Genomic DNA, 26727 nt, shown 5'->3' with positions numbered 1-26727 from the left:
GTTGGCCCATATGCCGGTATACAAGCCAATCAAAAAAAATCATACAGTGGACCCTCTTCTGTTCAATGCAGAACATCAGGCAGTTCCACATTAAACAGAAGTAGCTCCATTTTGCAATGTTTTTGATTGACTTGTATATTGGCATACGGGCCAATCAACAAGTCAAAAAAAAAAAAAAAAAAACAGACGCTGTTTCATCGGGATTTTAACCAGCAGTGTGGGACTTGGTATCGGGCTGCTGATCCCGGGACAGTTCCGCTCAAATAGGGACGTCTGGCAACCCTGCATACAAGAACAAGACAAACGACATACGTGCAACTATTAAGAACAAGACAAAAAAGTAACTATACATATACATAGAAGGTGCAAAGTAGAACCCAGTGCAAGAAATACTGAAATAAACTTTGAAAGAAACAAGTATTAACAATATGTAAACAATACTGCAGAATCCTCGGAGGCTTGGGAAAAAGAGTACCCCAACCTAATAAGCTGAGTTAATCGTTTACAAACTTGATGGCCTGTGGAAAAAAAACTGTTTTTATATCTGCTTGTTTTGGTACGTATTAATCTATAACACCTGGATGATGGTAGTAGTTCAAAAAGATGATGGACTGGATGTGAAGGGTCGGTAATGGTCTTTCCTGCCCTTTTTATGACTGTGGTATAGTACAGTTCCTGTAAGGCAGGCAAACTAGCACCAATGATATTTAAGGCAGACCTGAGTATTCAATGTAACCTTTTTTGTCATGATTAGACAGAGATCCAAACCACACTGTTATGGATGACCTGAGAACAGACTCAATGACTGCTGTACAGAACTGAATCAACAGTTCCTGTGGGAGGTTGAACTTCCTCAGCTGTCACAGAAAGTACATTTGCTGTTGTGCCTTTTTTATGATGGACCCTACATTGGTCTCCCACTTCAAGTTCTAGGAGGTTATAGATCCCAAAAACTTGAAGGAGTCCACAACTGACACAGCAGTATTAAATACAAAGAAGGGGAATAATATTGTAGTACCACTCCTAAAGTCCGCTGTCATCTCCGCAGTTGTGTTCAGTTCCAGAGTATTCTGACCAAAGGGCCAGCTGCTCAACCTCCCATATGCATGCAGATTCGTCACTATTCCTGATGAGCCTGATGATAGTTGTATCATCTGCATATTTAATAAGTTTGACAGAGGGGTCCTTATAGGTGCAGTCATTAATGTAGAGGGAGAATAGCAGTGGGGAGAGCACACATCCCAGGGGGCACCTACATTGATTGTGCGATAGCTAGAGGTAAACATCTCCAGTTTCACCTGCTGTTTCTTATTAGTTAGAAAATTGGTGATCCATTGACAGGTGGAAGCAGGAATGGAAAGCTGGGAGAGTTTCAAGTGAAGAAGTTATAGTGCTACAACATAATTATAAATTAAATTTATTAAATAAATTAAAATAAATGCCAACATGCAAATGAAGTACTATAATGGCAATCTGCCTCATTCTGTTGGTTCACTGATTACAGCAATAAAAGGATACTACAATATTCATTACAGTTTTATCTCACCGGGATAAGTGATTGCCTTAGTATATGATAATCTGTTTATTATTAAATCCATTGTCCCATTTCTACAGCTTTCATTTCCCAACTATGTTTGCAGTACTATGCTTGAACAAGTATATTGTGCCTGCCCTATTCCACATGGTTGTACAAATGTAGAGTTATCTATGTAATTTGGTCGAGTAAGAATGTAAGGGAGAAGACCTTCCACTTAGGAATCTAAGGGATTTGCCCCCTTCGAAAACAATGTTTTCTTTATAAGCAGTTGTTCCTTGATAATTTGTGACTGGGAAGTTTAACTTTTGAGAAACTTTATACTGATCCTTTGTAGCGGAACTCTTAAGTGGTACATGATGATGGTAAATTCCATTCCTTCTACTCATGTTCTGTCTATCAGTAATTCTAGAACAGGAATAGGTCTAGAATATATTTATTTATTATTTATTTATTTGCAGTTGTTTAACCAGGATAGTCCATTGGGCCAAAAGAACCCATTTTCAATGGAGTCCTGGGGAGAAAAGCTCCACACACAGATTACAAAAAGATTACAGTGATTAACATTTTAACAATTCTGGTTAAAAAAACAGAACAAAAAATACTGAGGTTACAGTCAAAAATAGAAGGGATTTTTTTTTTTTTTTTTTGAGGGGAACATTGCTCTAGCAGGATTAAGAATAAGTAGTTAGATGCAGTAGGCTTAGAATTTGCTAGATGCAAATAAGTAATTTGCTATATATCTATTCATGTTCTGTCTGTCAGTAATTTTAGAACAGAAGTAGGTCTAGAATATAGTGACATATGATGACTCAAGGAACATGTGTCTTCATATTCCAAGGACATCAACTGATGCCACTGCATTCACGTTTAAAAATTATACCATAATTATAAGCAGAATTGCTTCAAAGTTCTCCCTTGAATACATAGATCTGTTCTAATTATGATAAAACAGCTTAAATAGATGACCCCATCAGACCTTGATTACGTGGCAGAGTTTAATATGTACATCATTGAAACTGCATCAGAAACATAATTCTACCTAACAGTCATTTTGCATCTACTCAAGCAGTGTTCCTAACATAATATGTCAGATTGTAGTATTGTGGAAGAAGACTGCAAGATATTCAATTTCTTCTCATTTTCTAACATTAGAGATATTATGGGCTATAAGGAATCATTATTACAAATATTTATGCACCAGGTTTTGCACTAAATCAGCATTTGTCTGTAAACTGTTCTATTTTATTTCAAACAATATCTATAAATACTCCCCTGACTTTTGCTAAGGCTGTGTGAAGTAAAAGTTTGTAAACAGAAATATGAACATTTTTTTTTATTGAGAAAGAGGCCAAAGAAAATTCTGTTTTGGGGAATAAGTGCAACAGCTTTGCATTGACATTTTGATTCATGTTATGTCTAAGTACTGTGGTGTTTAATCCTGGCGTGCTTTCTTTCAGAATTGTCTTTTCCGTTTTGTTGTCATGATAAGCATACCTTCAGACGTTGAAGCACTCCTTTGTCATGCAAGTCCCATTCACTTTCTCCATAATTTCATATCTATAAAGTCAGAAAAAAATCCATGCATTCACCTTACTAGGAAAAAGTGCAATAGCTTTTGTTTCTCATTGCTGTAAAACTTCACTAAGAGCTGCATTCTTACACACAGCAAGAAGAACATTATTGAAGTTAATGGAGCAAATTGATTACGTTTTGAAATCAGGAACAAGACAACCTTGTTTTCACCTCTCTGATGTCAAAAGGTTAATGACAAATTGTATATTTGTTTTATGTATTAATTTATTAGACTTTTTGACTGAGTAGTTGGACAGGTCCAAGGACCCTCTTCAGCCTTGACTCAGGAGAAGCACGTAATAAAAACATGCAGACCCATCGAGTAACAAGAGCAACTGCAGGTGCAAGGTGATTGCAAAAATATATTTTGTTAAAGAAAACGTTATACCAAATGCACAAAATATGAAACTCAGAAGAAATACATGGGGATACTTAAGCTGGCAAAATTATACAGAGTAACAAAGTAAAGACATGTAAAATCTAATATTGAGAGGAACAATGTCTTAGAAAGCATACAGTGTAAATTTGAAAAGAAATTAGGTATAAATTTAAGAGAAGCATTTCTGTCAAATATCATATATGAAACTATGTGGTGCTTACATCCTATACCAAATAGTCAAAAATTCATCATCAGCAAACAAAACTTAGTATTAAACTCTGGAAAATGGAGAAATGAACAGTAAGACTACCAGCTGGTTAACAGAGTCGAAGCTCTTTATTAACTAACGTTATTGAATTAAAAACTGTGTCTCCCTAATAAGATGCATCTGTATCATAAATAGTGTAGCTGATCAGGACATACATTATAATCGAAGGTCTTTAATTTTTTGTTAGCTTAGGCCATATATGATTTCAGCATATAAAAGTAAAAGGGGGACCATTTTGATCTGGTTTGTTTCTGGGCTGAGTCTGAAATTGAGTAAAAAGAAAAAAATGCACCAGAATAACACACAGCAAACGTTTATTCACAAAAAACAGAAAGATGGTGAGCGCTTTTGCAACTAACGTTGCTTCATCAGACAACACTGAAAAACAGCCGAATGCTTAAATAGGTACATAAATAACAAATCAAGAAATTAGTTAAAATGAATCAATAATATGATGGTATCAATGAGCATGAATTAAACTTCTTACTCTGGCTGCTAAAACAATGTATAAAAAAATCTGTAGAATCAGAATCACAATCCAAAATGCATATAAAATATATAAATAAATAAATAAATAAAAACAAAGCAAGAATAAAAGCATAAATATATGAGCATTCTATGTACTTTGTATAGAAGTTACTATATAACCTAAACAACTAAAAGAACCATCTTAAATCTAAATAGCTAAAGGCCAACTATGGCTTGGATTAATGCTTAAGGTGTCTGGCCTTTAAAAAAGGGATCAAAGAGGTCGTGGCATTCAGGCCAGGATACTTTTCAGCATTAAGCTTCAAAATCCATTTCGGTTCATACCCCTCTATGATGTTTTCTATATCACCACCTCTGGGGTTCCTATGAATATGTTGCAAAACAAAGAACCTAAAGGAATGGGAACTACCATTGGACATAACATGGTTAGCTAATGCATTAGATGGTTTACTATTGTTAATATCTCTTACATGCTCTAAGATGTGATCTTTGAGCATTCTGTTAGTTTTTCCTACATAAAAAGCAGGACATAGTTGACAGAAACAAAAGTAAACCACATCCGTGGTTCTACAATCTGTATATTGATTGGAGTATAATGAAAATTGTCTAGTAGGATGTACATATTTATTCTTACTGTAAATGAACTGACATGCACTGCAATTCCTGCATGGAAAAGTTCCACAATGAGCAGAACTACTAAGAATTTTGCGTGCTTCACCATGACAAAGATGCTGCTTGAGTGATTTATTATTTTTAAAACTAAAAATAGGAAAATGTCCAACCTTATCAATAAGGCCAGGCACTTCCTTTAACAAAAACCAATGCTTCTTAACTATATCTATATATTGACTGATGTTACTAGAAAACTGAAACACCACTCTAAAGTCATTACTAGTTGTGGCAGTATGTCTTGTATCAGGAATGGCATTCACAGCATTAAAATAGGGTTTACATCTAGTACCTCTCAACTTCCAGGCATCAGAAATAGTCTGATCAATATCTAAAACAGAGTACTCCCTATCCAAAATCTCAGTCTTCAAATTATTTAACGCAACTACTGCATCTTCATCCCTGCTATGCAACCGCAGTGTTCTAAAGACCTGACCCTTCAGCACATTCCTAGGAACGTGTCTAGGGTGCATACTGGATTTATGCAACAATGTATTCCTCCTAGTTGGTTTAAAATAAATATTACTACAGAAACAATTCAGGTCAGATTTATTAACTTTAACATCAAGAAAATTGATGTCTGTAGCAGAGCTATGATATGTGAACCTCAGAAAATCAGTTGTTGAATGCAAATAATCAAGAAACTGAACTATATGAAAACCAGAGCCTCTCCACAGCATAAAAACATCATGTACAAAATGGATAACCAAAGTATTTGTCCAAAAAATGGATTACTAGTAGACAAAACATTTTGCTCTTCCCAGCTAACCAAAGCTAAGTTGGCGTAGCTATTGGCACAAGCAGTGCCCATAGCCACGCCAACTTTCTGCAGAAAAAAACTGCTCCTGAAACATAACAATGTTGTTCTCCAAAATTATCTCCAATAGACTACAAATTAACTGTATCTTTGTGTTGGTCAGACATCTGTTCACAGTAAGAAAATGCCTAATACTATCTACACCCCAAGAGTTAGGTATACTAGTGAACAAGGATTCTATATCCAATGTAACAAGGACAAAGTCCTCGTTAATGTCAATGCTTTCCATTCTATCATATAACCATTGTAAAAACATCTTAGTATCCTTCAAAATTGTGTGACAATTTTCCAAAAAGCCATGTAAACTCCCCTCTACATAAATAGAGAGAGGTTCAGTGCACCACCCAGTGCCTGAAACAATAGGGCGCATGGGTGGAGATGACAAGTTCTTATGAATTTTAGGTAAACCGTACACCCTAAGAACAAGAGGTTTGTTCATAGGTTCATAGGTTCATACTAGGCTATCTGCCCTAGGGCATTTATAAGCCTAGCCAGAGTGTGTTTGGCTTTCGCCACCCATTTTAAATTAATTTTGCTATGCCCTTTTTCGAGGTTAGTATACTGTGCCTCTGTCTAACAGTGACACAGGAGTGATACCCGGGGTAAACCTATGCTCTCCCATCCACTCATCAAGATTCCTCTTGAAGAGAGTCAATGAGGGACTCTGCCTAACCTGGACTGGGATTTTATTCCAGAGTGAAGGGATCCTCTGGGTTATGAATCTGTCCCTCCAGCATGTCCTATTTATTTCAGTGCTGAGGTTCAAGTCTCTCGAGCGCGTAGCTCGATGGGATTTGGACTTTCTGATGTGCAGCATGTCCATTAATTCCGGGTTGGACATGGCTTTATACGTCAGGCACAGATCGCCTCTGAGAAGGTGGTATGCCACTGAGTAGAGCTGGAGTTTCTTTAACCGGGCAGCATATGGCATCTGTTTGAGCCCTTTGATCCTCTTGGTGAGGTACTTTTGGGGTCTTTCCAGTTGCTGCAGGTGTCTGGTAAGGTACATCCCAAAAGGGGCATTGTACTCAGTTATGGGCCTGATGAGGGATGAGTAAAGAGGCACGATGACCTCCCCTGATCTAGATGTGAATGCCTTCATGATTAGGTGGGCTATATAAAATGTTTTTCTAACCACTTTGGCCACATGGTTGTCAAATGAGAGATTGCTATCAACTTGGGTCCTCAGGTCCCTAATTACTTCTGTACTTAATGGATTACCACCTATGTGGTAATTTGTGGGCACTTTGTTTTTTTGCCAAAGGGGATGACTATACACTTTTTGGCGTTTAGCTTGAGGCCATGGCTCTGGCACCAGTTGTCTGTTTCTATGAGGCCCTTTTGGAGGATGCTTGTGTAGGATGGAGAGTCGATTATGGCGCCCAGTTTGCAGTCATCTGCGAACTTGGTCAGCCACAGTCCTACCGTGTTGGCCTGTACCTCCGAGAAATATATACCGAACAAGAGGGGTCCCAGGACTGAGCCTTGTGGGATGCCACTTGTAACTGGTTTGGAGTCTGACATGGCTCCAGCAATTCTAACCATGTGGGTTCTGTCCTTGAGCTAGTTTGCAACCCATCTAGTGACATAGGGGTTTATATTTAAGCTGGTGAGCTTATCTATAATGCCCAAGTGGGGTATTGTATCGAAGGCTTTTGCGAGGTCCAGGTTGGCTGTGTGGACCACCTTCCCCTCGTCAATGGCCTTGTTGACTGTTATAAAGAAATCGACCAAGTTTAAGAGGCAGGATCTGCCCTTAACAAAGCCAAACTGGGTAGGATCCTGTGTCTGTAGGTCCCCAAAATCTTTATTTATGAGGTCCATGATGATCCTTTCCATAGCTTTGCAGACCAAGCTAGTCAGGCTTATGGGGCGATAGTTTCCAGGATCCATTGAGGCACCGCCTTTGTGGAGAGGGACCACTGTTGCTGTATGCCAGTCTTTGGGTACATATCCTGTAGTAAGGCTGAGATTGAACAGTAGTTTTATGTTTGGGTTTAGCTCTTCTTGGAGTTCATGTAGTACGCAGCCCGGGACACCGTCTGGTCCCAATGATGCTGTGTTTTTTGCTTTGGAGAGGGCGGCTCTTATCTGAGCATCTGAGATGTCAGGGGGGCAGCACTCTGCTGGGATAGATATTTGCCCTTTTGGTGGGGAGGGGGGGAGAAGTTTATGCTGAACCTGTCAGCTAGGATGTTGGCAATGTCTGTGGGTTTGGTGTATTTTTTGTCATTTTGGACTAATTCTGAGCATATCTGGGAATTCCCACCCAGGTTCCTAACATAACTAAAGAAAGCCTTGTGATTCTCCTTAGTGTCCTGTGCAATTTTTCTCTCGAAGCTGGCCTTAGACGATTTTATGAGTGCACGTAGTTTTTTGCTAATACTGATCAGAGATGCCTTCCCTTTTTGGACACATTAAAGTACTTGTGCACATTAAAGTACTTAAAAAGTGAATCATCAATTAGGTTTGTGATCAATAAATCAAATATCAAGAAGGAAACTTTATCTATAATAGCATTGACAGTAGGTTTAGAGATACATTGATACGTTTTAGTGTCAAATAAAAGTTTCTCCATTTGTGTAACATATAGATCCTTGACCATTAGAACTATACCGCCTCCTTTATCTGCTTATTTAATAATTAATGAATGTACATTTTTTAACTCTTGCAAACCTCTATGTTCATCAACTGTTAAATTGTAAAATGACAAACTAGTATCAGATGAAGCATTCAAATCTCTAAAGGCAATTTCACATACATCAATAAACCGTTGAATACCTATTGGTATAGCTGGAATAAAAGTACTGGGTTGTTTATATATACAGGCCTGATTGCCTGAACTTGTTAAATCTGTAGGAAACAAACATTTCAATGAAAGACTTCTACCCAGTAATCTTAAGTCTTTTAGCATCTCTGCAGGATCAGCTCTCCTAGCAGGAATAAAGGACAGTCCTTTATTTAGTAGACTAAGTTGTTCTCCATTTAATTTAAAAGAAGAAATGTTAACAACTAGACCTGAGGCTACATACGTCTCTTTTTATATTGGTGGGCAACTCCATCCACATATTGGTTTTTGTATGTCTTGCCATTGTGCGTTAAACTCTTGGAATGAGTTCTGTAGAGCAGAGCTGCCCTCAATGAGTAGTCACCCTTCTTTGCCCTGTCTAAAAAAACACTGGCATCTTTGTTAACTTCTAGCCCTCGAGTGTCATTGCCTGTAGAGGTACTAGAAGTCAGTGGTGTTACTGTTGATGCATATTTAGAGCGCGTAGTATTAACAGGCTTATCTATGATAATAGGAGCTACAGAACTGCCAGAGGCAGAAAAAGAAGCTTGCATACCTGGATCCACTTGTTCAGAGTTCATGGATATGGGCGCCATAACTCCCCGATCATCTGTAATACCAGAAGTAAGTCCGGAAAAAACAGTTGTACGTTCTTGCGAAACATTAATGCTTGAAATAGCGTTAAAGGGACCATTGCCTTGATTAGATCTATTTATAGCTTCTTTAGGCCAAGAAAAAACATTATTTCTAGCAAAATCAGCTTTATCTCTCTTAAGTTTAGATAACTTAACAGTTTGTAATTTTTACATTATAATCGAAGGTCTTTAATTTTTTGTTAGCTTAGGCCATATATGATTTCAGCATATAAAAGTAAAAGGGAGACCATTTTGATCTGGTTTGTTTCCGGGCTGAGTCTGAAATTGATCAGTGTTGATCAGTGCACTACCCTGGTAAACAAATATAAATAAATAAACTTGAGATCTGCTAATTAAATACTTTAGTCTGGAATTAGACAATTTCAGGCCTTACTGTTCTTTAAGATCTGATAATTTAATAAAGCCTGTTCTTGGAGACTTGTTGTATTACTTAATGCCCCCCATTTCAATCACCAAGAGCACACACACACACACACACACACACACACACACACACACACCCACACACACACACAGTCCTACAATTTCACTCTTGTCCCTACAAACATGCACTTACACATATGGGCACAGGAACATAGAAACATGCTACACAAGGGATCACAAAGACCATAAGATACAAATCTATATCCATCTTAAAGAATACAAGTTTAAACATTTTTGCCACCCTTGTGAAGCACCTCCTAATTTGAGCAGAGCCATATACCTGGCATAAAGTTGTGTCTACCCATCCAGTCATGAAGACTAGCCATAAAGGTAGCGAACATAATTCTTTGTTTAACCTGTAGAGATAACTTATTCCATTTGCTAAGAATATGTTTAGGTAGGACCGTATCTCTGCAGCGAAGCTTGTTTATTTGTTGGTATAGATTTAGGTCCTTTGTGTTGGTGTTTGTACAGCCACTGGTTGTGAGAAGAAATAGGAGGTCAAATAGGATTGAATCTTTCATGGCTTAAAAAGTAAGATACAGGTCACCTCGTAGCGATCTGTAGGCTAGTGAGTGTAAGGAGAGGCCTGGCGATCTAGTTGTTGGATTTATGGCCTTTAATGTTCATGGTTATAAATCTCTGGGGTCTTACCAGCTGAGTGAAATGTATGCATGTGTACATACCAAAAGGGGCACTATATTTATCAATGGCTGTGATAAGGGAAGAGTACAGTGGTAGTATGATTCCTTTGGATCTAGGAGATATTCCCTTGGAAATGAACTGGGCCATATAGTGGGACTTCTTGACTATGGTGAAAACATGATGCTCGAATGAGAGAAAGTTATCCACATATGTATCTAGGTCTCTTATGTCTGTATCTGTCTGAGGAGGAGTACTATTGATAACATATGAGGTGGGAGCAGCTTGTCTATCAAATGTTACTAAGCTGTACTTTTTTCCATTTAGCCTGAGACCATTTTTGAACCATGTATGTACATATTACTGGCCTTGCCACACACAACTTGTACCTGTCACTCCCACATCCTTGATGGACCTACCTGCAGCTTGACTACACTTGTAGGGGTGAATAGGTGATTACCATATTTTTATGGTGGTCATTTTCTTATAACTGTGAATTTATATGTGGCTGCACAATATTTATGAGACTGCACGATTCTCTGAACTGCTTATTCACACAAATAAGGACCAGCTTACATTCTGACATTTCTGAGAGAGAGAGCACATGGCTAATTAGATGTAGCCACTGTCCTGTACTGTCACATTATCATACAGCTCTGCCCACAAGACTGCCCTCCATGCTGAGGCCCATTTGAGTGGAAAACCACAGTGACAGGGATGTTTAAGAACCAAAAAGGCTTATTGTGAGGGAGAAAATGGCTATGCCAAGGCTTTCCTTCATGACAAGTCTTTCTGAATCCTAACAAGGAAATAAAGAACATCTCTGCTGTGCTGTAGTATGTGTAGTGATAGAAGAAGAGAGTTAGAAATAAATGTCTACAGCAGTTAAAGTAAAAAAAATATATTGGTAGTTCAACTAAAAGAAAAAAAAATGACTAGCTGTAAATCTTTTAAAAGAAGGAATGTGTAAGTGATCAAATACTTTGGAAGCCTCAAAAATTATTTTTACATCTTTGGAACTTATTTTTCTAGAGTACTGAGAAAGTATTTCTGAGATAATATTATTATCTTGTATTTGTCTTCCATTCATAAAGCCCAAACAAAAAGGTGAAAATAATTTATCAGTTTTATTATTCTTGCTATGGAACAAAAAACATACATCCCTGGTCCTTTACTTCATGGAAAATAGAACAACAGAATGTTTTGTGCATCAACTTACTGTCTTCTGGGAAGATTCTGCAGTATTACATTTCCTATTTTTTAAATCACATTGTTTAGCAAAGTGTTATATGATTATAACATAAATGCTTATTGCTTATACAGCTGAAATCATATTGAAAAAAAAAAGGTTCAAAGCTGTAAATTTAGGATTTAAGGTTATTTATGTAATGTTTCTTACAGAAATGCAATAAATGTGGCTGCCAGTCATTTCCCTGACATTCATAAAGGCAAACATCAACAATTTGAGATCTAGGGTAATAGTATTTTTAAAATTTGTTATCAGATGGTTGAAGGAATACAATAAAAATATCTAAAATGATTAAAATCTCTTGTTATAATTAAGAATGACACAATGATATCTAAGGGTATGAAATTAAAGTTTCTTCTTAAACCTTTATTACACTGCATCCACTGCAAAGCAATTGTGATATATTACAATTTCTGTTATTAAATATAATTGGTTTTATATTTATTGCTATAACTTTATTGGTCTTTTCATTCTTACATTTTGCTTAGTTTAACTTCAGCATTATATTACCTAATTAATTAAATAAAAAAGTGGCTCATAAGTCTTTCACAGTGAATTTGAGAATTTAACTTGAAATGTAACCTGTATTGATTCAGTCACATTATACACATGACAGATGTGATTTAATAGTAGGAACTTTGTAATAGTGCAGAACATTCACAATGTTTGTTTTTAATTTTTTCCATAAAAATAAATGGCTTGTTATGCATGCTTTGGTTGTCTTTTCATGTCTAGGAAAAGAATGGACTGTGCGTTCTGCCAATTCTTATTGTAAAATGTAAGCATCGATTTTAGCATCAGTAGTCATAAGTGAAACTGGAAGGCAGCTTTTAATTAAGGTGATTCAAATTAGACATTGAAATTAAAAGCATTGGTAGACTGATGCAAAAAGAGATTTTTAAACAAATACACAAATGCAAAAGGAATGAAGTAAATCCCCTTCATTTTTAACTGCTGCGCTATTGATTCAAGCACCATGCGCAACTCTTTCAGTCCATCTGTTTGTCAAACCTCCAATGTGACTTTTTTATTCTGAGATCTAGCCTGGGACAGTAACCTCACATGCTCTCCCATACCACCTTATTTCACTCTTTAAGGTTATTCTCATTACATCAGTGAGTTACAGTTCCACATTGTACTCATGTTACTCTTCATATATTCAATAAAAATATTCTACCTTACAATAAATTAAGTAAAGACATTTAAGGTAATAAGGATCACTGTCCAGAACCATTTTTTTTAGTTTGAATTGTTTGTTCGTCTTTTCATTTTGTGTGGTATGACTTATGCAATGCAGGAAAATCTTCAATGTGTTAGTGGCCATTAAGGGTAATTACAGAACCATCTATTTCTTAGTGGCATGCAAATCATTCAGGCAAAATATGTTTTCTGAGGATAGTCATCAACATAAGAAGAGAAAGGAGGTCTAAATTCAAGGAAGATCTCAAAAATGAATTATATAAATAAAAACAGAGGTCGGAAGAGAGTAAAATGTTATGTTAAAACCAAGGATACTCATGAGTAAAGGGCTTAAGAAAATGTAAAGGAAACAGGGCAGATAAATATAAAATATAATCAAAGCCTAAACAAAATTCTGGGGCAGTTTAGGTGTTATGCTACAGAAGTGTGCAGAGATTTTTCACTTCTACCCTTTCTCATTTATCTCATCTAACATCATCAGCAGCAGCAGCAACCTCGTGTTTCTCATGGTCTACATGAAGTCAAGGTGTCACCTCAACGGTCGCCATCTCTCTCTCTCTAGTCAGTGCTACTCTCCTAGCTTCTTTGATAGCCGTGCCTGACTATTACAGGTCTTCTCTCCCACAATCCATCCATGTCTTTGCTGGACACCCTCTTTTCTTCTTGCCTTCTTCTCTTCTGCCCCAAATCTTCACTGAATTGTCTTCTGCTCTCCTGCACATGTATGTGAACCACTGTAATCAGTTTTCTTTGATTGTCTCTACAATCGGAGTTACTTGGATTTCTGCTCTGATGTCTTCATTTCTTTTCCTGTACCTCACTAGATATCCTACCACCTCTCTCAGGCACTTAAATCTCCATCACCTTTAGCTTCATTAATCACTCTGCCTTCACTTTCCAGGTTGCTGTACCAGACAGTAGTACTAGTCACATGACGGTTTATACACCATACTTTTCAGCTTCTTTGGCACCCTCGCAGATATGCTACTCCTGACCGTCTCTGCCAGTTGGCTACAACCCCCCCCCCAATTCCAGCTTTGACCTCCTTATTCAGACTTCCCTTCTCCTCAACTACCCTTCTCAGGTTCTTGAAGCTGTTAACCTGTTCCAATATTTTCCCTTTTATCTCACTTCTCAGCTTCCTCTGATTTCCATTACAACTGTCATATCTGTACTCAGTTTCATCCTATGTGCCTTCAGTTTTGCATTCCATTTTTCCAGCCTTTGCTGAAGTACTTGTCTAAAGTCTTCCTGAAATGCCACATCATCTGCATACAGCAGCTTTGTTAATCTGCTCCATAAGAATTGTTTGCTAATGTAGTCCATCACCAGTATGAACTGCAGTGGGCACAGAGCTAAACCCTGGTGCACACCTAGTCCCACTGGGAACCCCTCTGTGACTTTAACATTGTTCTTATTTGTGTCACTGGGTCCGTGTACATAGCCTGCACTAATTCTACCAATGTTTCTGGGACTTCAAACCACCACAGGACTGACCAAATCAGCTTTTTTGGTATCTTGTCATATGCTTTCTCCACATGTAGGAATGCAAAGTTGGACTCTGTTCTCATCTCTAGCTTATTCTCAACTATATTTCTCATTGCAAACATTAGATCAGTTGTGCTGCATCCTAATTGGAATCTGAACTGCTCATCTCCCATCTTAATTTCTACTCTGCATATTCACTTACCAGCCACCCTTTCCAGAACTTAAATGCAGTGTGGCAACAGTTTGATACCGCTATCCTGCCCACAGTTGCATATGTCCTCTTTGTTCTTGTACAGCTGCATTACTATGCTTATTCTCCAGTGATCTGGGATATACTTTCCTCTCCATACTGCTATGAGTGCCCTCAGGAGCCACTGCTCCCCTAACCCCTCAATGTCTTGATCATATCTGCAGTGACCTCATCGGAGCTTGCTGCATTCCAGGACTTCTTTTTTCTTAGTGCTGTTCTTACTTCTAGGTTGGGTTCCTCTTCTTATAGGTTCATAAGTTGATAGGAGATTACTAGGCTAATGACCCTGGGGTCTTTATAAGCCTAACCAGCTTCAACCCTTGTTCTCTTAAGAGTCTAGAGATATGGTCTGTATTATAAGCAGATATAAATCAGCACCAACGGCCCCTATCCAAGAGGGACACAGGTGAAACCCCTGTGGTAAATATGTGGTTTCCCATCCAATCTTCCAAGTTACGCTTAAAAAGGGTTAAAGAAGGGCTCTGTTTAACTTGTATTGGAAGTTTATTCCAGAGGAGAGTCAACCTCTGGGAGACATATCTATTTCTCCAGCAAGTCCTGTTGATGTCACATGCTAGGTCAAGGCCCCTAGAGTGAGTGAATCATGTAAAATTTGACTTACAAATATGCAGCAATTCCATTAAGGCAGGATCAGAGATTGCTCTATATGCAAGGCACAGGTCGCATCTGAGTAGTCTGTATGATACAGAGTATACTGACAGTGATTTCAGTCTGTCCACATCAGACATATGCTGAAGACCTTGAATTTTCTTTGTGTGGAACCTTTGAGGTCTCTTCAATTGCTGAAGGTGCCTGTTTAGAGACATACCAAAGGGAGCATTGTAATCTATTATTGGCCTGATGAGGGAGACTACAGGGGGGTTATAACCTCTTTTGTTCTGGAAGCTATGCCCTTGCTTATGAAGTGAGCAATGTAGAAGGCCTTCCTTACCACTGGGAGATATGGTGATCAAAAGTAAGGTTGCTGGCAACCTGTGTGCCCAAATCTCTTACCACTGATTTAGAGCTTAGGGTGCTATTATTAATATGGTAATCTGCAAGGACATCGCCTTTGCCAAAGGGGATGATAATGCATATTTTTTGCATTGAGTTTAAGGTCATGACTTTGGCATCAGTCATTGGTTTACATAAGTCTTCTTGTAGAATGTTGACATCATTTGGGGACTCAATGACTGCTCTCAGCTTGCAGTCATCAGCCGAATTTGTCAGCTACAGACCTTCTGTTTTTGCCTGTACTTCTCAGAAGTAGATTGCAAACAACAGGGGCCCCAGTGCTGATCCCTGTGGAACACCACTAGTAACAGGTCTGCTGGTCGAGGTGGAGTCCCTTATTTTGACTGTATGTGTTCTGTCGGTGAGCCAGTTTGCAATCCACTTGATAGTATATGGGTTGACCCTCAGCTGGGTGAGTTTTTCAATGATGCCTGAGTGGGGTATTGTGTTAAAGGCCTTGGCCAAGACTAGGTAGGCCATATGCACAGATTTATCTTTGTCCAGGACTTTGGTGACAGTCTCGAAGAAGTCCATCAGGTTCAATAAGCAGAATGTCCCTTTAACTTAACCAAACTGGGTCAGGTCAAGTGTTTGAAGGTCTGCTATATCCTTGTTGATAAAGTCCATAATGATTCTCTCCAAGGCCTTGCAGATAAGACTGGTCAGGCTAATGGGTCTATAGTTCCCATTGTAGGTAGATACACTCCCCTTGTGCAAGAGGATGATGGTAGCTGTTTTCCATTCAGCAGGGACAAAACCAGTGCTTAGGCTGTGGTTGAAAAGAGTACCCAATGGTTTTGCTAACTCCTGTTTTAAACCATTGAGAACGCAGCCTGGGATATTATGAGGTCCCAAAGAGGCTGTGTTTTTAGCCTTGGAGAGAGTGGTTAATACCTGCTCTTTAGAGATATTAAGTGGAGAGTAGGTGGTAAGAATGTTTTGGGGTTTATGTGATGGGAACAGGGGGAGAAGTATTCACTGAACCTGTTTGCTAGCAGGTTGGCTATTTCCACTGGTTCAGTATATGTGGTACCATTCACTACCAGTTCAGTGCAAATCTGGGGTTTTACTTTAAGGTTTCGGATGTAGCTAAAGAAAGCCTGATGGTTATCCTTAGCTAGGGATGCTAATCTAGATTCATAGTTAGCTTTAGAGGACTTTACAAGATGTCTTATTTGTTTGTTCATGCTGAGAAGGGTGTGCTTCCAATTCTGAGATCGTTCTTTCCTGCTCTTAGACAGCAATTTCTTCCTGTTATTATATAACCTGTTTATGGCGGATGTCCACCAGGCAGGCTTGTTTTTTTTTTTTTTTATTGAGGATCTTGCTTTGGTCCTATCAGAAATGGCTGAGTCAGTACAATTTTATAGATGTTTATACAATGCATTGGTATATATCCCAGTATAGGTGTCCTTGTCATCAGTGGGGACAGGAGCTTTGAGGCTGGTAATGCCATCTCTTAAGAGGCTGTAGTTGGTTTTGGAGAAATGTTTTATCCTAATTTCTCCTGGGAGGGTCTGATGCTATCGTTACTTCAAAAGCGAGTGATTTATGATCAGACTTCACAAGGAAGGGTCACACACTTGTGGTGGTGCACCATTCTGCCATGTTAGTGAATACCAAATATAGAATGTTTGGGCCCCTTGTGGGGTGCCAACTATCTGCTCCAAGGCATTTGAGTTAATGAAGTCCAAGAACCTTTGTGTGAGTGTGTTTGTACATGTATAATTTACCCAATCTGTGGACAGGTAGTTAAAGTTACTCATAATCAGGGTGTTTGGTTGTATTTTGAGCGACTCAAGTAGATCAAAGTATGCAGTGTGGACATCATGGTTCATGGAGGGGGATCTATAGCTGAGGATAACCTGGAGCGTGGTCTTTCCTATAGTTACTTGCACATGAAGTAACTCTAGGGAATAATTATGTCTAAACAATCTGGGGGTGTATTTATCTTTGATGAATATTGATACTCCTTCTCCTTTAGTTTTCGCGCTTTCATTTTGTGGTTTAAACGTGTGGAAGGAATTATATCTTAGTATTGGGTGGGGAGATCTTTGTGGTCTTAAACCAGGTCTCTGTGACTGCACAGATGTCTGCATCTTCCAAGGTGAGGAGTTTCAAATTTAGACTCCAGCAGTTAGCAGCATAACCTTAAGGTTGTTTTTTGAGGATTTTTTTATGTTGGGAATTTTGTTTTTGTGACATTGCCTTAAAAAAGGCACTATGGGGGAGGCAAGAGCCTTAGTCAGTAGCCAAAATCCCAGAGTTGACAGGTGAAGACAATCCCTGGCAAAGCATTGTGATCTATCAACCATATCATCTCAGGCTGACAGGTACTGGATCCCCTTAGAATGACACCAGAAACTAAGCCAATTGATGAAGTCAATCATTTTTTGTCTGTACTGAGGCACCATGCTATGCTAGGGACATACCTGCTTGGTTCACATAATCAGAGAGCTCAGTCATGTCTCTCTTCATATAGTCCAGTGAGGTATGTCTCAAGTCGTTCACACCAACATGGACTATGACAGAGTCATAACAGTGCCTGTTTTTGAGAGACTTGAGTGCATGTGTGTTGTGGTGGACCCTGGCACCTCACAGCTGACCGTGACCTTTTCCTTATCCAGCCTGGTGAGAGGGATATCTGTGTGTCTCACACTCAAGCCACATATGACTAAGACATTTGATTTTGTGTTTTGCCTTAGGGGCATGTTTGGTGAGACACCGGTGCGTGCATTTGTATGTATACTGTGATTTGCTGGGAATTTATTAAGTGAAGTGCGTTTATGTTTGGGAGGCCTCTGATCTTTATGTTTGCTTCCAGTGAGAAACTCTACGTATATAAGTTTAGGTGTTGTACTTGTGTATGGCGCAGGAGGTGAAGTATGTGAGATGACAGTCTGCTTACTATCTGATATACTGATTTGTGAGTGAGATAGCCTAGATTCAAGATTCTTAATATTGTCATAATTTTGTATAAAGAAACTATGTCTAATGATGTATCCTCATGTCTTATTGTGGAGCTTTTCTTCCTGGGACTCCACTGACAAAGGGCACTAGGCTAGTCAGACTAACCTGGTCAACAAATGTCAAATAAATTAATTAAATAATAAGATGCATCTCTCACATTTTGAATTTGTGTGACCCAGGAGAAGGGGGTTGTCAGTGTACATGAGGCAATTGCTACGTTGACTCAGGATGCTCATGTTGATCACATTGGCTGGAGAAATGGTGGTAAATTGTCCTTTCATGATGCTAGGTGAACTACTGTGGTCAATAAAAGTGAGGGGACTAGAAGGACCAGGTATGGCTAAGGGACAATAAAAAGTTTTAAACTGTGAGGACCTTAATGGGTAAGACTTGTGGAGTAACATCAGAGGCTCAGCTGAGTGTCTGTGCAGTGAACGCAACAGTGAAAATACTCCAATGGAACACAAACAGTTGACTAAGGGAAAATTATCTATTTAAGACTTTGCGTCTATAACCATCAATGGTATCCTTCACTGGAAGGTAGTGCGCAGTTATGCAGGTGGTGCATGCCATGGAAACACACTCTGACACAGGCAACAAGTACCAACAAAATTAAACTGATTTCAAATACTCTAACCAATAATAGCACTCTACACTGGGTTCTGGGCCAACAATCACCTCTCAGATAAGTCCATCGCTACACTCCACTATCACTAGGGTGCAGGGGGAGGCCCTGTCCTGTGGAGAAAATCTGGATCTTCTTTCACTGTAAGCTGTGTCTGGGCCAGCACATCTTCTGTGGGGTTTTCTTTATTCAAAAGCTGCTGGAAGTACTCTTTCCATCTGCATTTCCTGTGGACTGGTGAGCATGTTGCTGCTGGTATCTCTTACGAAAGGTGTCTGATGATTATCTTCTTTATTTTTCTGTCTTTGTCTTGCAACCTGGTAGAATTTCTTTGTGCCGTCTACAAAGTCACTTTCCAGAAGTTGGTAGAGTGCCTAGGATGCATTGCTCTGCACTATTGCAACTGCATTCTTAACCTCTTTGTTAGCTAACCAACATTCTTTCTTAACCTGATCCATCTTTTCTATCTCCCACTTTTTCCTACATTTCTTTCTTTTGATGACTTCCTGGACTTCTGCATTCCATCCCTAGCTTTCCTTGAGTACCTTATTTGCATACCTGGAGTGACCGTATTCTTGTTCTATAGTCCTCACATGTGCTGTTTTGAGGAGCTGCCATTCTACTTCATCTTCAGCTATTTCCTCTTCTTCCTGTGGTGCTAGAGCCTTGAGTGTTTTCTTAAAATCTTATGTTTTCTCTCCAGTCAACTTCCAGGCTTGCCTAGTCTCTGTCAACCTTAGAGTATTCTCTGACCACTGGTTGGAGCTGCTTGTAGCAACCAATGGTTTTTGCTGTGGGGTGGCTGCTTCACTGGGGATGACTTTCCTATCACCCATTCTACCTCAGTGCCTTTTCCTTCCTTGCCAGGTAGAAGCCTACCTGAGTTGGATGCTGGCCTCTCCTGTATGAGATCTTGTGACCGTCACTTTTGATGTGTTAGCCACCATCAAGCCATTTGTCAGAATGAAATCTAGAATGGCTTCTCCTTCTTTGTTCCTGTTACCCTACCTATGTGGAACCAGACCATCCTCATATCATGTTCTAGCTTTCCTGATACATGCGTTTAGGTCTCTCATTATCAGCATCAACTCCTGTTGGCCTACTTTGTCTAGTAGGTCCTGTAGCTGCTGCTGCCGCATGAATGTGATCTTTTCCTCAGTATAAAGACCATGTTGTTATGGGTAGGCTGAGGTTATGAATACTGCCCTATTCTTACACTGGAATCTGATCACCAAGAGTCTATCACTAGTTGTGATGACATCACTTACTGTCTTCTGAAGCCTTTCCCTCACCACAATTCCCACACCATTTCTAATCTGTCATTCTATTGAGTAATAGCCTCTGGATCCCAGGTAAAGTGACTTTGCTGCACAGCCACTGCCCTTCCATCTTGTCTCCCATATAGAGAGTATGTCCAGCCTCCTTCACACCATTATGACATCCACTTCCAACCGCCATTCTGCTAGTGAATCTATATTGCATGTAGCAATCCTTAGTTCATGTTTGCTAAGTTGATTGGATTTATATCCAGCTTTCACTCCCAATCTGGACAATAAGATACTGTCCAGCCAGTAGCTTATTCTCCTAGAGCTATTGGGCTTTATGGCAGACACATACTGGCCAATAGGGGCACATAGATCCCTACAACTATTAGCATGGATCACCTGGTGTAGTTCAGATCCTCAACACATTTACCACCAGTAAATACCCATGCTCATTTTTTGGTGTAATTAGACAGCAGGAACAAATTGCCTAGAGTCATTTTATTACACTGCTGAGTATCTAGCCTGACACAGACTGCAGTCTGTGATCTGTCTTCTCCTATACTGTGTACCACAGTTGAATCCCAAAAAGGTTGTTCTATGCAAATCTTCCCCCCAATAGGTACCATCTGGAGTCTGTATTTCTGTCCAAATCTCCATTCTTGTCTGAATTTGAGGTGGAAACATGCAACATGTTTTTCGGGAGAGGAACCCATCAGAGACACAGGGAGATCATAAATCTCCATACAGGCATTGGCCAGAGGTCGTACCTTGTGCATGGAAGGCAACAACCTTAACCATTATCTCTAATGTGTCTCATTGGCAGTCTGATAACTGAACTCTAGATATCTGGGTCAACAAATTTATTTTGAAGTAAGTACATTGGTTATTCAAAGTATTAAATTACTTTGACAACTGTAGAGAAAGTTGTATTATATGTAATAAAGCTGAAGCTTTGAAAATACATATAGGTGTACTAGAGTCATAGATTGTTTTTATACTAATGACCATGGGGTGGGGCCTTTCTAAGCCTATCCAAGTTTTCCCAAAAGAATAATGATGTTTTGTATCCAAATAGGACATTGAGGACCAGGCATTTACAAGCTACCTCTGTCCATAAGGGACATGAGTGCCAGTTCTGCTGTAAATGTCCTATTTCCCATCTAGGTTGCACTTACATTGGGTAATAGGCAAACTCAACATAGATGGGAAGTTTGTTCCACAGGAGGGGCAGCCTCTGGGACATATATCTGTCACTACAGTATGTTCTGTTTAAGTCATAGACAAAATTTAGGTCCCAAGACCTTGTATTTCTGGTACTGTTTGACTTACAAATATGCAGGAGATTCCTAAGTGTGGGGTTTGCAGATGCCTTGTAAGCCAGGAATATGTCACCCTTCAGTAATCTAGCAGAGACAGAGTAAAAAGAAATGGCTTTAAGGTGCTCTACATAACTCAGGTTTGTTATACCTCGTATTCTTTTTTGTAAGGAACCTATGAAGTCGTTTTTATTGCTGCATATGTTTGGTCAGATACATACCAAAGGGAGCATTGTACTCTATGACTGGTCTGATAAGGGCAGAGTACAGTGGGATAATGGCCTCTTTGGACCTTGATGCCAGGGGCGGCCCGTGCTATTGGACTGCCGGACTGCAGCCCCCTCAACTTTAAAATAAAAAATAAAAAAGAAATAAATAGAAAAAAAAATAATTTTAAAATTTGCGGACTGCTGCTGAGACAGTCTGGAGCATGCACAGATGTCTCAGCAGCAATCCTGACTGGAAAACATGGACAACAGAGCTCCCAGAAGTCTATGCAGTTTTAAACTGCATAGACTGTCCTGGGGAAACGTGTCAGCAGTCAGGAATTTAGGATCTCGCGATGGGCAGGGTCTGGATTCGAGTTTGCTGCAGTCTCATCGGGGGAAGATCTTGCGACGGGCAGGGTCGGATTTGCGTGGGTTTTGGATAGGGATTGGATGTGCAGTGGTGGTTTACTGTGGGTCTATGGACAGGATTTCACAGGTAAGGTGTGTGTGTGTGAAAATGCCCCAGGTGCAATATACTGGTGGTTAGACTCATGGTGTGTGTGTGTAATATACTAGTGGTTAGACTCATGGTGGTGTGGTAGGGAATACCTCAGGCTTGAACCCTGTACCTTGTATGCAGGAGTTAAAGACCTGAATTCCCTACCCACCACCATTTGTAAAAAAATTGCAGATTTTTGCCTCATATTTGATCTGATCTACTCCTCATAATATCTGTGGTTTGTAAATATTGCAATGCTTGCTATTTGATGGTGCAGTGGTAGTATTGTTGCCTCAGAGCTGCAAGGTCTTGGGATTGATTCTTGGCTGAGGTGCCTTCTTTGTGGGGGGGGGGGTCTGTATCTTTTCTCTGTGTTTGTGTGGGTTTGCTTTTCTGTCCTCCCATGTTACAAAGACATGTCTGCATTATTTCTTCCTGGGCCTCTGCTGAAAATTGTTTTTTTTTGTTCCAAGTCGGACTGTCCTGATTAACAAATGTTAAATAAAATTGACAGGCATTTGAATTTCAGACTTCAGGTTTCTGAATGTTTACTTCTTTACATATTTGATGGTGCAGTGGCAGTGTTGTTGCCTAACAGCTATAGGTTTTCTGGTTTGATTCTTGGCTAGGGTGCCTTCTGTGTGGAATCTGCATCTTATCCCTGTGTTTGTTTGGATTTGCTCTGGTGTCCTGCCATTTTACAAAGACATGCGTCTAAAGTATTTCTCCCTGGGCCTCTGCTGAAAATTGTTTTTGTTCCGTCAGAAGTAAAATTGACAGGCATTTGAATTTCAGACTTCATATTCTTCAGAAAATACAAAGTAAAACAACTTTTTATTCTAGCACAACTTTTTATTCTAGCAATAAATATAGAGAACACAACCTTTTATTATAGCAATTTTTTAAGTTTATAAGATGACTATTTCAAATTTGTCCTTATTTTTGGGACTGTAATACCCTGTTATTGGCTTTGTCCAGGTTTTTTGTGCTAAGGTTCACAGCTATGGCAAGAACTGAATTCACTGAATATGTTTAAGAGCTGTATTCCCTCATTACTGGGTTTGTCCAGGTGTTTTGTGCTAAGAGGTTGACAGCTATGGTGAGAACTGAATTCATTAAATGATAGCCATTTAAGTTTCAGTCTTCCTCTCTTTCACAAAGAAGCCAATTTGGTGTAGTGGTATGTTGCTCTTGACTGTTTTGCACAGGGACCTTGGCAGTAAAATGTACGGTGGTAACACAGCATTTTTCTTTCACAAAGCAGGTGATTTGGCATAGTGGTATGTTGTTCTGACTCTTTTGCACGGGGATCTTGGCAGTAAAATATATGGTGGTAACACAGCATTTTATTCTAGTAGCTTTCCAAGATTATACAAGCAATGTTTAATGTGTCCCTGGTTTTTGCCCTTTTGACCCTCCCCAATAAATTTGGCTTTTTCCAGACTTCTTGTGCTGCGAAGTTGAGATGCAGTTGAGTATTGAGTAGATTTTACAAGGAGCTGAGAGCTGCAGGGGAAGAGAAGTTTAGTGCTGATTATGCTAGATCCGCTCATATTGCTAATAGCACAACAGGTTGTGTACTTGCTTTTGATGCAGAAGGTTGTTGGTTCTACTCCCATAAGGGGTGAATGCTGCTTTACTGAAAGTTAAGATACTAACTATAAACCTGTTATCAGTTTGCCATCCATTTCCTATTGCAATATTACTAGCTTATTTTTAATGTAATTTAGGCAATTTATTCCTCAGGGGCATCAGACACTTTATTTTTCGATGAAACCATGAAATATAAAGGTGATTGCTAGCAGCAACCTCTTCATTACAGATTTATTTAACGTGGAATTATTTAGATGACTTTTTTACTACTTCAGAGATTGTGCATATTTACTGATAATGGTGGACTGCAGAATTGTGCATATTTACTGATAATAGTGGACTGTAGAAGTTTGAGTAGACTTTTATGATAGAAATGTTCTGAATTGGGCAGTTTTGTTTCATTGTTTACTGGAAAAATGTTCTAAGCAATGGGAAGGTGTATCAAAGAGCACATGTATGTTTCATATGCAAGGGGCCTATGATTTGAAAACAGCCCAGAATTAATTTTTATCTGCCACGGGTAAAATGTATTTTCTTTGAATGTGGGTTTTAATGTTGTTTCAATGAATGTGAGTTTCAAGGACAGAGAAGTTTTAATGCCAAGTTTGTTTAGCAGATGTCTTAGTGTTTGCACTGTAAAATGCAAAATAAAACTTTCAAATGAAGTTCAAATCATCATAGAAGTAAATCAGTATGTACATTAGTGTTTATGGTAAATGGAGTGAAACAGCAAAGTAATGGATCATTGGAATGGCTGCAGGGGGAGGCTCCATTCGACCATGGTTTTGTGAGGGGGAAGGGCAGCAACCTTAGGCAGCCCTAGCTGAACTATATCTCCCAACTGTCCAGATTTTCAAAGAATGAATAGATTTTTTGCTTCTTATTTTTGGTTTGTTCCTCATAAAATTTGTGGTTTTCTGCAATCATTTAGGAATTAAGTCACTAAATAATGACACACTAGTTTCAGACTTCATAACCTTCAGAAAAATGCATGGTAAAGTAAGACCTGTTCTATCAACGGTCCCAGTTTATACAAGAGCAATTTTTAGTACTGTTTATATGTTCCCCCAATATATTTGGCCTTGTCCAGATGTATTGCATTAACAGGTTGAGAGGTACATGCAAATAAATTGCTTTATAGAATTAGGCATAGCCAAACCTCTCAACTGTCCCTGATTTTGGCTCAAAATGTTGCTCTTCCCCTAATGATCCCTCTGCAAAATAGCAATTTTGGAAGAAAACATGGAGGGTTTATAATTAAGAAATAACTGTAATAATCAGATTACTTTTATTTCAGACATGCATGTAGATTATTTTATTTTGTCAGCTGCTCAAGTTAGCAGTACTAATATTAAAATGTCCCTTCCTTGACAGGTTCCCAGCTGTATTGTGTTGCTATTTTATATTTTTACATCACATTTTTGGTCCATTTTTCATAAAATTGTGTTTTTTTGACAAATTAGTGACAAATAATAAAAGACTGAAGTTAGAAAATAATGACAGACATTTGAGTTTTAGATTTCATACCATTCAGAAAATGCATACTAATGCAAGACCTCTATTAGCTTTCTAAGTTTATAAGAGCAATATTTTAAAAATTGCCCTTATTTTTGGGCCTTTGTCCCATTTCTTTGTATGGCTTTGTCCAGATTTCTTGCTCTGAGGTTGAGAGGTATGACAAATGTGTCAGGGCCATCACACGTCAGCCAGAGATATTTCAAATTGTGACATACTTGTTGCACCCCACTCCCCCATGTAGTGACTCTGGATGTGTCCAAGCAAGGCAAGGAGTAGTTATGCAGAGTAAATGTGCAGAGAATCCCACCCATCCAAGGTAGACAGAAGTACTAGAGTGGCTTTTCATCTGTCCTTGATTTTTACAGAATGGTCTGGTTTCTGTCATATTTTTTGTACTGTTGATTTATGCTTATTACTCAAAGTGCCTGTTGCTCTGTGTTTAAGTAGCAATACTTTAATGACCATCAGGTAAGCTTGGCTGAGATTGCAAGATGCAAGTAAGCTTTATTAAGCATACTGTTAAAGAATTGCCAACATTGAAAGCCTTTCTGTTGCCATGTAGAGAATACTTAACTAGATAATGTATAAGCCTTGGGTATTGAAATGCATATGCCAGTATTTGTAATAAAGGACAAAATTACATTATTTTAAGAGTCTCATTACACTTGGAGACTTCCAGTCATCTCTGCAGGCTTTACTCATAAACAGAATGCCAATCGCGTGGTCCATAACTTGTACAGTAATCCTTTTAAGCAATGTATCTTGAGCTTATTTCTTGTTTGCTTTTCATTTTTTACTTTGATCATGTTTTCCCCATGAAACAAGTAGATGTCAGGCAACAGAGCACCTCGCTGGCCTTGTTCAAGAGGAATCTTGACCAATGGATGGGAGATCGCAGATATACCCCAGGGATTACTTCAGTGTCACTGCTTGACAGAGGCACAGAAAAATGATAGGCATAGTTTTTATTCAAACTAAAGGGGTGGCGAAAGCCACATAACTATGGGCTAGGTTTATAAATGCCCTTGGGCAGATAGCCTAGTATGAACCTATGAACCTATGAACCTATGAGCAGGTCTTTTTTTGAATAAGGAACATTTTTACAAGTGGGGGCATCAGAGATTTCTACTTTCAGCATGTTACTTGTTACTTTAATAAAGCTGAATATAAATTATAATAAGAACTGCAGTGCAAGAAGTGGTTTGAGTTGAGTGCTGCTTGTTTTTCTTATACTTGATTTTGACTGGCATTCCATTAATGTATTTAAAAAAAAGTAATTTATTTTTTCATG

Source organism: Protopterus annectens, chromosome 11.part0 (assembly GCF_019279795.1).
Source record: "Protopterus annectens isolate FY-2018-M chromosome 11.part0, PAN1.0, whole genome shotgun sequence".
In the NCBI taxonomy this organism is placed as follows: domain Eukaryota; kingdom Metazoa; phylum Chordata; order Ceratodontiformes; family Protopteridae; genus Protopterus; species Protopterus annectens.
This window is presented reverse-complemented; position numbering follows the sequence as displayed.